This window comes from Ambystoma mexicanum, chromosome 11 (genome assembly GCF_040938575.1).
Source record: "Ambystoma mexicanum isolate Mex_15411 chromosome 11, UKY_AmexF1_1, whole genome shotgun sequence".
Classification (NCBI taxonomy): Eukaryota; Metazoa; Chordata; class Amphibia; order Caudata; family Ambystomatidae; genus Ambystoma; species Ambystoma mexicanum.
The window spans coordinates 824,454,715-824,466,945 of record NC_090934.1 but is presented as its reverse complement, the minus strand read 5'-3'; the positions used below and the strand labels follow the sequence as shown (position 1 = coordinate 824,466,945).

Below are 12,231 nucleotides of genomic sequence, written 5' to 3'. Positions count from 1 at the left end.
CTTTGTAAAGCGTACCTCTGCCATTTGCATGGCCTCCTAGCGCTGTCAATATTTTCGTGTAATCGCTGAATGCTGCACTGTCCTGGGAACTCTAGGTGTGACTAAAGGATATATGTTGGGGCCCCGAAAGGGGGTCGGCAGTCTAGTGGCAATGGGCATCACTTTGTAGTTTGGGTTTGTGAGTTCAGGTACCGGTCTGGTGTCAGAAAACTGTAAGCGCCCTCCCAATCAACTGTCGGTCCTGGATTGTGAGGATTTCCCCTTATACTGGTCTCAGTAGACACATTTCCATTTTACTTTTTCACTCTCGCATTGCCTATTTCTCTCTCTCTCATAGATACATTATAGACAAGAGAGACATTGTCAGCGAGAGGGCTTCACAGCACCTTCCCCCATTTCCCTAAGTGCATTGCAAGGGGCTCTGGGAGGCGTGCACATTTGTCTGAAACACAAAGATCCACTGGCAATAAAAGGCGTAGGACCCCAGTTCGCATTTCTTAGAATTTGAGGAGGCACTCAGAGTTGTCTCGGGCGTGACTTTACCTTTCATAGGAGATGTGCTAATCCCCAAACCCTCTTCCTTTGTCCCAGTAATCTGTCCTAGGGCCTCTAGCAAGTTGTTTTCTGAAACAAAGCTTACCTGAACATCCTGTAAAATTGGTAACTTTTCAGTAGCAGTACAGTGCAGTATATAGCATTCCTGTTGCGCACAGCATCTAGATCCAAAAATTGCTTACTCTACCCCAGAAATTAGAATTCACCCAGTCAAACAGAGGGATCTATAAAGATCATGGCAAGTAGTTAACATAAGCTACTTCCCCCAAGTTCTCTTGGTGCACTCTGCTGCCCTCTTTTAACAGAAGAATGCAACTGCAGGTCTTGCTTCTCAGCAAGGTACCTACATATAGAAACCTTGGTGCACTCTTGCTAAATCTGCTGGAATGTGTCTTCTATTGTGCCCAAGGTGGTTGTGTATTTGGGGACTCAGGGAAGCAAGGGAGCAGTCTAATGCACTGCAGTGCTAAGAGAGGCATGCCTTTTTCAGAAAAAAGTTCAGGTTTTCTGCCAATCAGAAATAAATAGCAATGCAATCAGGCCAAAGGCAGAACACACATTCCAGTGAGTCTCTGTGGCACAATTGGTTAGCGCGTTCGGCTGTTAACCGAAAAGACGCTGCTGTTTTTGGCACAAAGACACAGAGTGTTCCACTCAGTAAACCTGAGTCATTTCTCCCGTGTTCTCTGGGTTCAGCCTACTGTCCCCATTTAACACAAGTGCGCAACTGTGGCTTTCTCCTCATAGCAAGTTATGCCTACACAGAGGACATTTGGTGCACTGTTGATGGGCTCTGTCTTCTACTAAATCCCCTGTGTTTGTGGATTAGGGGAGGTAGGGAAGTGCTTGATACCCTGATTTGCTGTGGGAAATAGAGCTATTTTAGAAATATTTTCAGGTTGCCTGGGAAGCATAAGCAAACAGCACACCAATCAGGCCCCAGTGTAGGCACTGCATGAGTCTCTGTGGCGCAATCGGTTAGTGCGTTCGGCTGTTAACCGAAAGGTTGCTGGTTCAAGCCCACCCAGGGACGATGCATTTTGGCTCAAAAAATCAGCGTGACCAACTATGAACTTCTGTTTACCTCTCGCAGGTCTCGTCTGCTGACGTCCAAAAAATCCAATAAACTGCAAGCAATTCTTCTCGCTTGCTTTAGTTTTTCAAAACTTGCCATTCAATTCATAAACATCAAGACTTCATGGGAAGGGTTTGGCTGCAGCGTGTACTGATGCACAGAAGGAAGCTACCCTAGCCAGTCTACTTAAAGAAGCAATGAGGCTCTCCAGGTGCATGTACGTCTCCTACCTTTATTCTGTCATCAGACACACCAGGTGGATTGCCACAAGGAGCTCGTGGCGCAATGGTAGCGCGTCTGACTCCAGATCAAAAGGTTGTGTGTTCAAATCACGTCGGGGTCATACTTCATTTTCCCACTCTGAAATACAAAATTGCTCTTCAGTATCTCGTTATTTCAACCTGACTGCATCTTTGTGCTCTGGGCCTAGTTGTTCTGGCGTTTCGAATGTAAGCTTTGCAGCAGGGAAGTATCATATTGACAGACACCCATGAAGGACATGGTCAACCTTTAAAGCAGGCCAATCTCTATGTTTTACTGGATGCAGCAGAAGTATTTCCTCTTTACCATCTCTTCAAGTGGGCCTGACTGATGTGCTGTTTTGTGCACGCTACGTGGGCTTTGTAAAGCATACCTCTGTCATTTGCATGGCCTCCTAGCGCTGTCAATATTTTCGTGTAATCGCTGAATGCTGCACTGTCCTGGGAACTCTAGGTGTGACTAAAGGATATATGTTGGGGCCCCGAAAGGGGGTCGGCAGTCTAGTGGCAATGGGCATCACTTTGCAGTTTGGGTTTGTGAGTTCAGGTACCGGTCTGGTGTCGGAAACCTGTAAGCGCCCTCCCAATCAACTGTCGGTCCTGGATTGTGAGGATTTCCCCTTATACTGGTCTCAGTAGACACATTTCCATTTTACTTTTTCACTCTCGCATTGCCTATTTCTCTCTCTCTCATAGATACATTATAGACAAGAGAGACATTGTCAGCGAGAGGGCTTCACAGCACCTTCCCCCCTTTCCCTAAGTGCATTGCAAGGGGCTCTGGGAGGCGTGCACATTTGTCTGAAACACAAAGATCCCCTAGCAATAAAAAGCGTAGGTCCCTAGTTTGCATTTCTTAGAATTTGAGGTGACACTCAGAGTTGTCTCGGGCGTGACTGTACCTTTCATAGGAGATGTGCTAATCCCCAAACCCTCTTCCTTTGTCCCAGTAATCTGTCTTAGTGCCTCTAGCAAGTTGTTTTCTGAAACAAAGCTTACCTGAACATCCTGTAAAATTGATAACTTTTCAGTAGCAGTAAAGTGCAGTATATAGCATTCCTGTTGCGCACAGCATCTAGATCCAAAAATTGCTTATTCTACCCCAGAAATTAGAATTCACCCAGTCAAACAGAGGGATCTATAAAGAGCATGGCAAGTAGTTAACATAAGCTACTTCCCCCAAGTTCTCTTGGTGCACTATGCTGCCCTCTTTTAACAGAAGAATGCAACTGCAGGTCTTGCTTCTCAGCAAGGTACCTACATATAGAATCCTTGGTGCACTCTTGCTAAATCTGCTGGAATGTGTCTTCTATTGTGCCCAAGGTGGTTGTGTATTTGGGGACTCAGGGAAGCAAGGGAGCAGTCTAATGCACTGCAGTGCTAAGAGAGGCATGCCTTTTTAGAAAAAAGTTCAGGTTTTCTGCCAATCAGAAAAAAATAGCAATGTAATCAGGCCAAAGGCAGAACACACATGCCAGTGAGTCTCTGTGGCGCAATTGGTTAGCGCGTTCGGCTGTTAACCGAAAAGACGCTGCTGTTTTGGGCACAAAGACACAGAGTGTTCCACTTAGTAAACCTGAGTCATTTCTCCCGTGTTCTCTGGGTTCAGCCTACTGTCCCCTTTTAACACAAGTGCGCAACTGTGGCTTTCTCCTCATAGCAAGTTATGCCTACACAGAGGGCATTTGGTGCACTGTTGATGGGCTCTGTCCTCTACTAAATCCCCTGTGTTTGTGTATTAGGGGAGGTAGGGAAGTGCTTGATACCCTGATTTGCTGTGGGAAATAGAGCTATTTTAGAAATATTTTCAGGTTGCCTGGGAAGCATAAGCAAACAGCACACCAATCAGGCCCCAATGTAAGCACTGCATGAGTCTCTATGGCGCAATCGGTTAGCGCGTTCGGCTGTTAACCAAAAGGTTGGTGGTTCAAGCCCACCGAGGGACGATGCATTTTGGGTCAAAAATTCAGCGTGACCAACTATGAACTTCTGTTTACCTCTCGCAGGTCTCGTCTGCTGACGTCCAAAAAATCCAATAAACTGCAAGCAATTCTTCTCGCTTGCTTTAGTTTTTCAAAACTTGCCATTCAATTCATAAACATCAAGACTTCATGGGAAGGGTTTGGCTGCAGCGTGTACTGATGCACAGAAGGAAGCTATCCTAGCCAGTCTACTTAAAGAAGCAATGAGGCTCTGCAGGTGCATGTACGTCTCCTACCTTTATTCTGTCATCAGACACACCAGGTGGACTGCCAAGGACCTCGTGGCGCAATGGTAGCGCGTCTGACTCCAGATCAGAAGCTTGCGTGTTCAAATCACGTCGGGGTCATATTTGCTTTTCCCACTCTGAAATACAAAATTGCTCTTCAGTATCTCGTTATTTCAACCTGACTGCATCTTTGTGCTCTGGGCCTAGTTGTTCTGGCGTTTCGAATGTAAACTTTGCAGCAGGGAAGTATCATATTGACAGACACCCATGAAGGACATGGTCAACCTTTAAAGCAGGCCAATCTCTATGTTTTACTGGATGCAGCAGAAGTATTTCCTCTTTACCATCTCTTCAAGTGGGCCTGACTGATGTGCTGTTTTGTGTACGCTACGTGGGCTTTGTAAAGCATACCTCTGCCATTTGCATGGCCTCCTAGCGCTGTCAATATTTTCGTGTAATCGCTGAATGCTGCACTGTCCTGGGAACTCTAGGTGTGACTAAAGGATACATGCTGGGGCCCCGAAAGGGGGTCGGCAGTCTAGTGGCAATGCCCATCACTTTGCAGTTTGGGTTTGTGAGTTCAGGTACCGGTCTGGTGTCGGAAACCTGTAAGCGCCCTCCCAATCAACTGTCGGTCCTGGATTGTGAGGATTTCCCCTTATACTGGTCTCAGTAGACACATTTCCATTTTACTTTTTCTCTCTCGCATTGCCTATTTCTCTCTCTCTCATAGATACATTATAGACAAGAGAGACATTGTCAGCGAGAGGGTTGCACAGCACCTTCCCCCATTTCCCTAAGTGCATTGCATGGGGCTCTGGGAGGCGTGCACATTTGTCTGAAACACAAAGATCCACTGGCAATTAAAAGCGTAAGGCCCTGGTTCGCATTTCTTAGAATTTGAGGTGGCACTCAGAGTTGTCTCGGGCGTGACTGTACCTTTCATAGGAGATGTGCTAATCCCCAAACCCTCTTCCTTTGTCCCAGTAATCTGTCCTAGGGCCTCTAGCAAGTTGTTTTCTGAAACAAAGCTTACCTGAACATCCTGTAAAATTGGTAACTTTTCAGTAGCAGTACAGTGCATTATATAGCATTCCTGTTGCGCACAGCATCTAGATCCAAAAATTGCTTACTCTACCCCAGAAACTAGAATTCACCCAGTCAAACAGAGGGATCTATAAAGAGCATGGCAAGTAGTTAACATAAGCTACTTCCCCCAAGTTCTCTTGGTGCACTCTGCTGCCCTCTTTTAACAGAAGAATGCAACTGCAGGTCTTGCTTCTCAGCAAGGTACCTACATATAGAAACCTTGGTGCACTCTTGCTAAATCTGCTGGAATGTGTCTTCTATTGTGCCCAAGGTGGTTGTGTATTTGGGGACTCAGGGAAGCAAGGGAGCAGTCTAATGCACTGTAGTGCTAAGAGAGGCATGGCTTTTTCAGAAAAAAGTTCAGGTTTTCTGCCAATCAGAAAAAAATAGCAATGCAATCAGGCCAAAGGCAGAACACACATGCCAGTGAGTCTCTGTGGCGCAATTGGTTAGCGCGTTCGGCTGTTAACCGAAAAGACGCTGCTGTTTTTGGCACAAAGACACAAAGTGTTCCACTCAGTAAACCTGAGTCATTTCTCCCGTGTTCTCTGGGTTCATCCTACTGTCCCCTTTTAACACAAGTGCGCAACTGTGGCTTTCTCCTCATAGCAAGTTATGCCTACACAGAGGACATTTGGTGCACTGTTGATGGGCTCTGTCCTCTACTAAATCCCCTGTGTTTGTGGATTAGGGGAGGTAGGGAAGTGCTTGATACCCTGATTTGCTGTGGGAAATAGAGCTATTTTAGAAATATTTTCAGGTTGCCTGGGAAGCATAAGCAAACAGCACACCAATCAGGCCCCAGTGTAAGGACTGCATGAGTCTCTGTGGTGCAATCGGTTAGCGGTGGTTCAAGCCCACCCAGGGACGATGCATTTTGGCTCAAAAATTCAGCATGACCAACTATGAACTTCTGTTTACCTCTCGCAGGTCTCGTCTGCTGACGTCCAAAAAATCCAATAAACTGCAAGCAATTCTTCTCGCTTGCTTTAGTTTTTCAAAACTTGCCATTCAATTCATAAACATCAAGACTTCATGGGAAGGGTTTGGCTGCAGGGTGTACTGATGCACAGAAGGAAGCTATCCTAGCCAGTCTACTTAAAGAAGCAATGAGGCTCTGGAGGTGCATGTACGTCTCCTACCTTTATTCTGTCATCAGACACACCAGGTGGACTGCCACTAGGACCTCGTGGCGCAATGGTAGGGCGTCTGACTCCAGATCAGAAGGATGCGTGTTCAAATCACGTCGGGGTCATATTTGCTTTTCCCACTCTGAAATACAAAATTGCTCTTCAGTATCTCGGTATTTCAACCTGACTGCATCTTTGTGCTCTGGGCCTAGTTGTTCTGGCGTTTCGAATGTAAGCTTTGCAGCAGGGAAGTATCATATTGACATACACCCATGAAGGACATGGTCAACCTTTAAAGCAGGCCAATATCTATGTTTTACTGGATGTAGCAGAAGTATTTCCTCTTTACCATCTCTTCAAGTGGGCCTGACTGATGTGCTGTTTTGTGCACGCTACGTGGGCTTTGTAAAGCATACCTCTGCCATTTGCATGGCCTCCTAGCGCTGTCAATATTTTCGTGTAATCGCTGAATGCTGCACTGTCCTGGGAACTCTAGGTGTGACTAAAGGATATATGCTGGGGCCCCGAAAGGGGGTTGGCAGTCTAGTGGCAATGCCCATCACTTTGCAGTTTGGGTTTTTGAGTTCAGGTACCGGTCTGGTGTTGGAAACCTGTAAGCGCCCTCCCAATCAACTGTCGGTCCTGGATTGTGAGGATTTCCCCTTATACTGGTCTCAGTAGACACATTTCCATTTTACTTTTTCACTCTCGCATTGCCTATTTCTCTCTCTCTCATAGATACATTATAGATAAGAGAGTCATTGTCAGCGAGAGGGCTTCACAGCACCTTCCCCCATTTCCCTAAGTGCATTGCAAGGGGCTCTGGGAGGCGTGCACATTTGTCTGAAACACAAAGATCCACTGGCAATAACAAGCGTAGGACCCTAGTTCGCATTTCTTAGAATTTGAGGTGGCACTCAGAGTTGTCTCGGGCGTGACAGTACCTTACATAGGAGATGTGCTAATCCCCAAACCCTCTTCCTTTGTCCCACTAATCTGTCCTAGGGCCTCTAGCAAGTTGTTTTCTGAAACAAAGCTTACCTGAACATCCTGTAAAATTGGTAACTTTTCAGTAGCAGTACAGTGCAGTATATAGCATTCCTGTTGCGCACAGCATCTAGATCCAAAAATTGCTTATTCTACCCCAGAAATTAGAATTCACCCAGTCAAACAGAGGGATCTATAAAGAGCATGGCAAGTAGTTAACATAAGCTACTTCCCCCAAGTTCTCTTGGTGCACTCTGCTGCCCTCTTTTAACAGAAGAATGCAACTGCAGGTCTTGCTTCTCAGCAAGGTACCTACATATAGAAACCTTGGTGCACTCTTGCTAAATCTGCTGGAATGTGTCTTCTATTGTGCCCAAGGTGGTTGTGTATTTGGGGACTCAGGGAAGCAAGGGAGCAGTCTAATGTACTGCAGTGCTAAGAGAGGCATGCCTTTTTCAGAAAAAAGTTCAGGTTTTCTGCCAATCAGAAAAAAATAGCAATGCAATCAGGCCAAAGGCAGAACACACATGCCAGTGAGTCTCTGTGGCACAATTGGTTAGCGCGTTCGGCTGTTAACCGAAAAGACGCTGCTGTTTTTGGCACAAAGACACAGAGTGTTCCACTCAGTAAACCTGAGTCATTTCTCCCGTGTTCTCTGGGTTCAGCCTACTGTCCCCTTTTAACACAAGTGCGCAACTGTGGCTTTCTCCTCATAGCAAGTTATGCCTACACAGAGGACATTTGGTGCACTGTTGATGGGCTCTGTCCTCTACTAAATCCCCTGTGTTTGTGGATTAGGATTAGGGGAGGTAGGGAAGTGCTTGATACCCTGATTTGCTGTGGGAAATAGAGCTATTTTAGAAATATTTTCAGGTTGCCTGGGAAGCATAAGCAAACAGCACACCAATCAGGCCCCAGTGTAAGCACTGCATGAGTCTCTGTGGCGCAATCGGTTAGCGCGTTCAGGTTGGTGGTTCAAGCCCACCCAGGGACGATGCATTTTGGCTCAAAAATTCAGCATGACCAACTATGAACTTCTGTTTACCTCTCGCAGGTCTCGTCTGCTGACGTCCAAAAAATCCAATAAACTGTAAGCAATTCTTCTCGCTTGCTTTAGTTTTTCAAAACTTGCCATTCAATTCATAAACATCAAGACTTCATGGGAAGGGTTTGGCTGCAGCGTGTACTGATGCACAGAAGGAAGCTATCCTAGCCAGTCTACTTAAAGAAGCAATGAGGCTCTGCAGGTCCATGCACGTCTCCTACCTTTATTCTGTCATCAGACATACCAGGTGGATTTCCACAAGGACCTCGTGGCGCAATGGTAGCGCGTCTGACTCCAGATCAGAAGGTTGTGTGTTCAAATCACGTCGGGGTCATATTTCCTTTTCCCACTCTGAAATACAAAATTGCTCTTCAGTATCTCGTTAATTCAACCTGACTGCATCTTTGTGCTCTGGGCCTAGTTGTTCTGGCGTTTCGAATGTAAACTTTGCACCAGGGAAGTATCATATTGACAGACACCCATGAAGGACATGGTCAAGCTTTAAAGCAGGCCAATCTCTATGTTTTACTGGATGCAGCAGAAGTATTTCCTCTTTACCATCTCTTCAAGTGGGCCTGACTGATGTGCTGTTTTGTGCACGCTACGTGGGCTTTGTAAAGCATACCTCTGCCATTTGCATGGCCTCCTAGCGCTGTCAATATTTTCGTGTAATCGCTGAATGCTGCACTGTCCTGGGAACTCTAGGTGTGACTAAAGGATATATGCTGGGGCCCCGAAAGGGGGTCGGCAGTCTAGTGGCAATGCCCATCACTTTTCAGTTTGGGTTTGTGAGTTCAGGTACCGGTCTGGTGTCGGAAACCTGTAAGCGCCCTCCCAATCAACTGTCGGTCCTGGATTGTGAGGATTTCCCCTTATACTGGTCTCAGTAGACACATTTCCATTTTACTTTTTCACTCTCGCATTGCCTATTTCTCTCTCTCTCATAGATACATTATAGACAAGAGAGACATTGTCAGCGAGAGGGCTTCACAGCACCTTCCCCCATTTCCCTAAGTGCATTGCAAGGGGCTCTGGGAGGCGTGCACATTTGTCTGAAACACAAAGATCCACTGGCAATAAAAAGCGTAGGTCCCTAGTTTGCATTTCTTAGAATTTGAGGTGACACTCAGAGTTGTCTCGGGCGTGACTGTACCTTTCATAGGAGATGTGCTAATCCCCAAACCCTCTTCCTTTGTCCCAGTAATCTGTCTTAGTGCCTCTAGCAAGTTGTTTTCTGAAACAAAGCTTACCTGAACATCCTGTAAAATTGGTAACTTTTCAGTAGCAGTACAGTGCAGTATATAGCATTCCTGTTGCGCACAGCATCTAGATCCAAAAATTGCTTACTCTACCCCAGAAATTAGAATTCACCCAGTCAAACAGAGGGATCTATAAAGAGCATGGCAAGTAGTTAACATAAGCTACTTCCCCCAAGTTCTCTTGGTGCACTCTGCTGCCCTCTTTTAACAGAAGAATGCAACTGCAGGTCTTGCTTCTCAGCAAGGTACCTACATATAGAAACCTTGGTGCACTCTTGCTAAATCTGCTGGAATGTGTCTTCTATTGTGCCCAAGGTGGTTGTGTATTTGGGGACTCAGGGAAGCAAGGGAGCAGTCTAATGCACTGCAGTGCTACGAGAGGCATGCCTTTTTCAGAAAAAAGTTCAGGTTTTCTGCCAATCAGAAAAAAATAGCAATGCAATCAGGCCAAAGGCAGAACACACATGCCAGTGAGTCTCTGTGGCGCAATTGGTTAGCGCGTTCGGCTGTTAACCGAAAAGACGCTGCTGTTTTGGGCACAAAGACACAGAGTGTTCCACTCAGTAAACCTGAGTCATTTCTCCCGTGTTCTCTGGGTTCAGCCTACTGTCCCCTTTTAACACAAGTGCGCAACTGTGGCTTTCTCCTCATAGCAAGTTATGCCTACACAGAGGGCATTTGGTGCACTGTTGATGGGCTCTGTCCTCTACTAAATCCCCTGTGTTTGTGGATTACAGGAGGTAGGGAAGTACTTGATACACTGATTTGCTGTGGGAAATAGAGCTATTTTAGAAATATTTTCAGGTTGCCTGGGGAGCATAAGCAAACAGCACACCAATCAGGCCCCAGTGTAAGCACTGCATGAGTCTCTGTGGCGCAATCGGTTAGCGCGTTCGGCTGTTAACCGAAAGGTTGGTGGTTCAAGCCCATCCAGGGACGATGCATTTTGGCTCAAAAATTCAGCATGACCAACTATGAACTTCTGTTTACCTCTCGCAGGTCTCGTCTGCTGACGTCCAAAAAATCCAATAAACTGCAAGCAATTCTTCTCTCTTGCTTTAGTTTTTCAAAACTTGCCATTCAATTCATAAACATCAAGACTTCATGGGAAGGGTTTGGCTGCAGCGTGTACTGATGCACAGAAGGAAGCTATCCTAGCCAGTCTACTTAAAGAAGCAATGAGGCTCTGCAGGTGCATGTACGTCTCCTACCTTTATTCTGTCATCAGACACACCAGGTGGATTGCCACAAGGACCTCGTGGCGCAATGGTAGCGCGTCTGACTCTAGATCAGAAGGTTGCGTGTTCAAATCACGTCGGGGTCATGTTTGCTTTTCCCACTCTGAAATACAAAATTGCTCTTCAGTATCTCGTTATTTCAACCTGACTGCATCTTTGTGCTCTGGGCCTAGTTGTTCTGGCGTTTCGAATGTAAGCTTTGCAGCAGGGAAGTATCATATTGACAGACACCCATGAAGGACATGGTCAACCTTTAAAGCAGGCCAATCTCTATGTTTTACTGGATGCAGCAGAAGTATTTCCTCTTTACCATCTCTTCAAGTGGGCCTGACTGATGTGCTGTTTTGTGCACGCTACGTGGGCTTTGTAAAGCATACCTCTGCCATTTGCATGGCCTCCTAGCGCTGTCAATATTTTCGTGTAATCGCTGAATGCTGCACTGTCCTGGGAACTCTAGGTGTGACTAAAGGATATATGTTGGGGCCCCGAAAGGGGGTCGGCAGTCTAGTGGCAATGGGCATCACTTTGTAGTTGGGTTTGTGAGTTCAGGTACCGGTCTGGTGTCAGAAAACTGTAAGCGCCCTCCCAATCAACTGTCGGTCCTGGATTGTGAGGATTTCCCCTTATACTGGTCTCAGTAGACACATTTCCATTTTACTTTTTCACTCTCGCATTGCCTATTTCTCTCTCTCTCATAGATACATTATAGACAAGAGAGACATTGTCAGCGAGAGGGCTTCACAGCACCTTCCCCCATTTCCCTAAGTGCATTGCAAGGGGCTCTGGGAGGCGTGCACATTTGTCTGAAACACAAAGATCCACTGGCAATAAAAGGCGTAGGACCCCAGTTCGCATTTCTTAGAATTTGAGGAGGCACTCAGAGTTGTCTCGGGCGTGACTTTACCTTTCATAGGAGATGTGCTAATCCCCAAACCCTCTTCCTTTGTCCCAGTAATCTGTCCTAGGGCCTCTAGCAAGTTGTTTTCTGAAACAAAGCTTACCTGAACATCCTGTAAAATTGGTAACTTTTCAGTAGCAGTACAGTGCAGTATATAGCATTCCTGTTGCGCACAGCATCTAGATCCAAAAATTGCTTACTCTACCCCAGAAATTAGAATTCACCCAGTCAAACAGAGGGATCTATAAAGATCATGGCAAGTAGTTAACATAAGCTACTTCCCCCAAGTTCTCTTGGTGCACTCTGCTGCCCTCTTTTAACAGAAGAATGCAACTGCAGGTCTTGCTTCTCAGCAAGGTACCTACATATAGAAACCTTGGTGCACTCTTGCTAAATCTGCTGGAATGTGTCTTCTATTGTGCCCAAGGTGGTTGTGTATTTGGGGACTCAGGGAAGCAAGGGAGCAGTCTAATGCACTGCAGTGCT

At 46.1% G+C, this 12,231-nt stretch overlaps 4 non-coding genes across 4 annotated transcripts; all 4 read left to right on the top strand.

Moving 5' to 3' along the window:
- The first annotated feature begins 4,147 nt into the window (after positions 1–4,147).
- TRNAW-CCA (transfer RNA tryptophan (anticodon CCA)) lies at positions 4,148–4,219 on the top strand. Its single transcript has one exon. It is a non-coding gene; the product is annotated as a tRNA-Trp (tRNA).
- A 2,152-nt stretch (positions 4,220–6,371) lies between these two features.
- TRNAW-CCA (transfer RNA tryptophan (anticodon CCA)) lies at positions 6,372–6,443 on the top strand. Its single transcript has one exon. It is a non-coding gene; the product is annotated as a tRNA-Trp (tRNA).
- Positions 6,444–8,612: 2,169 nt separating this feature from the next.
- TRNAW-CCA (transfer RNA tryptophan (anticodon CCA)) lies at positions 8,613–8,684 on the top strand. Its single transcript has one exon. It is a non-coding gene; the product is annotated as a tRNA-Trp (tRNA).
- Positions 8,685–10,474: 1,790 nt separating this feature from the next.
- Positions 10,475–10,548, top strand: TRNAN-GUU (transfer RNA asparagine (anticodon GUU)). The gene has a single exon. It is a non-coding gene; the product is annotated as a tRNA-Asn (tRNA).
- Positions 10,549–12,231: the final 1,683 nt, after the last annotated feature.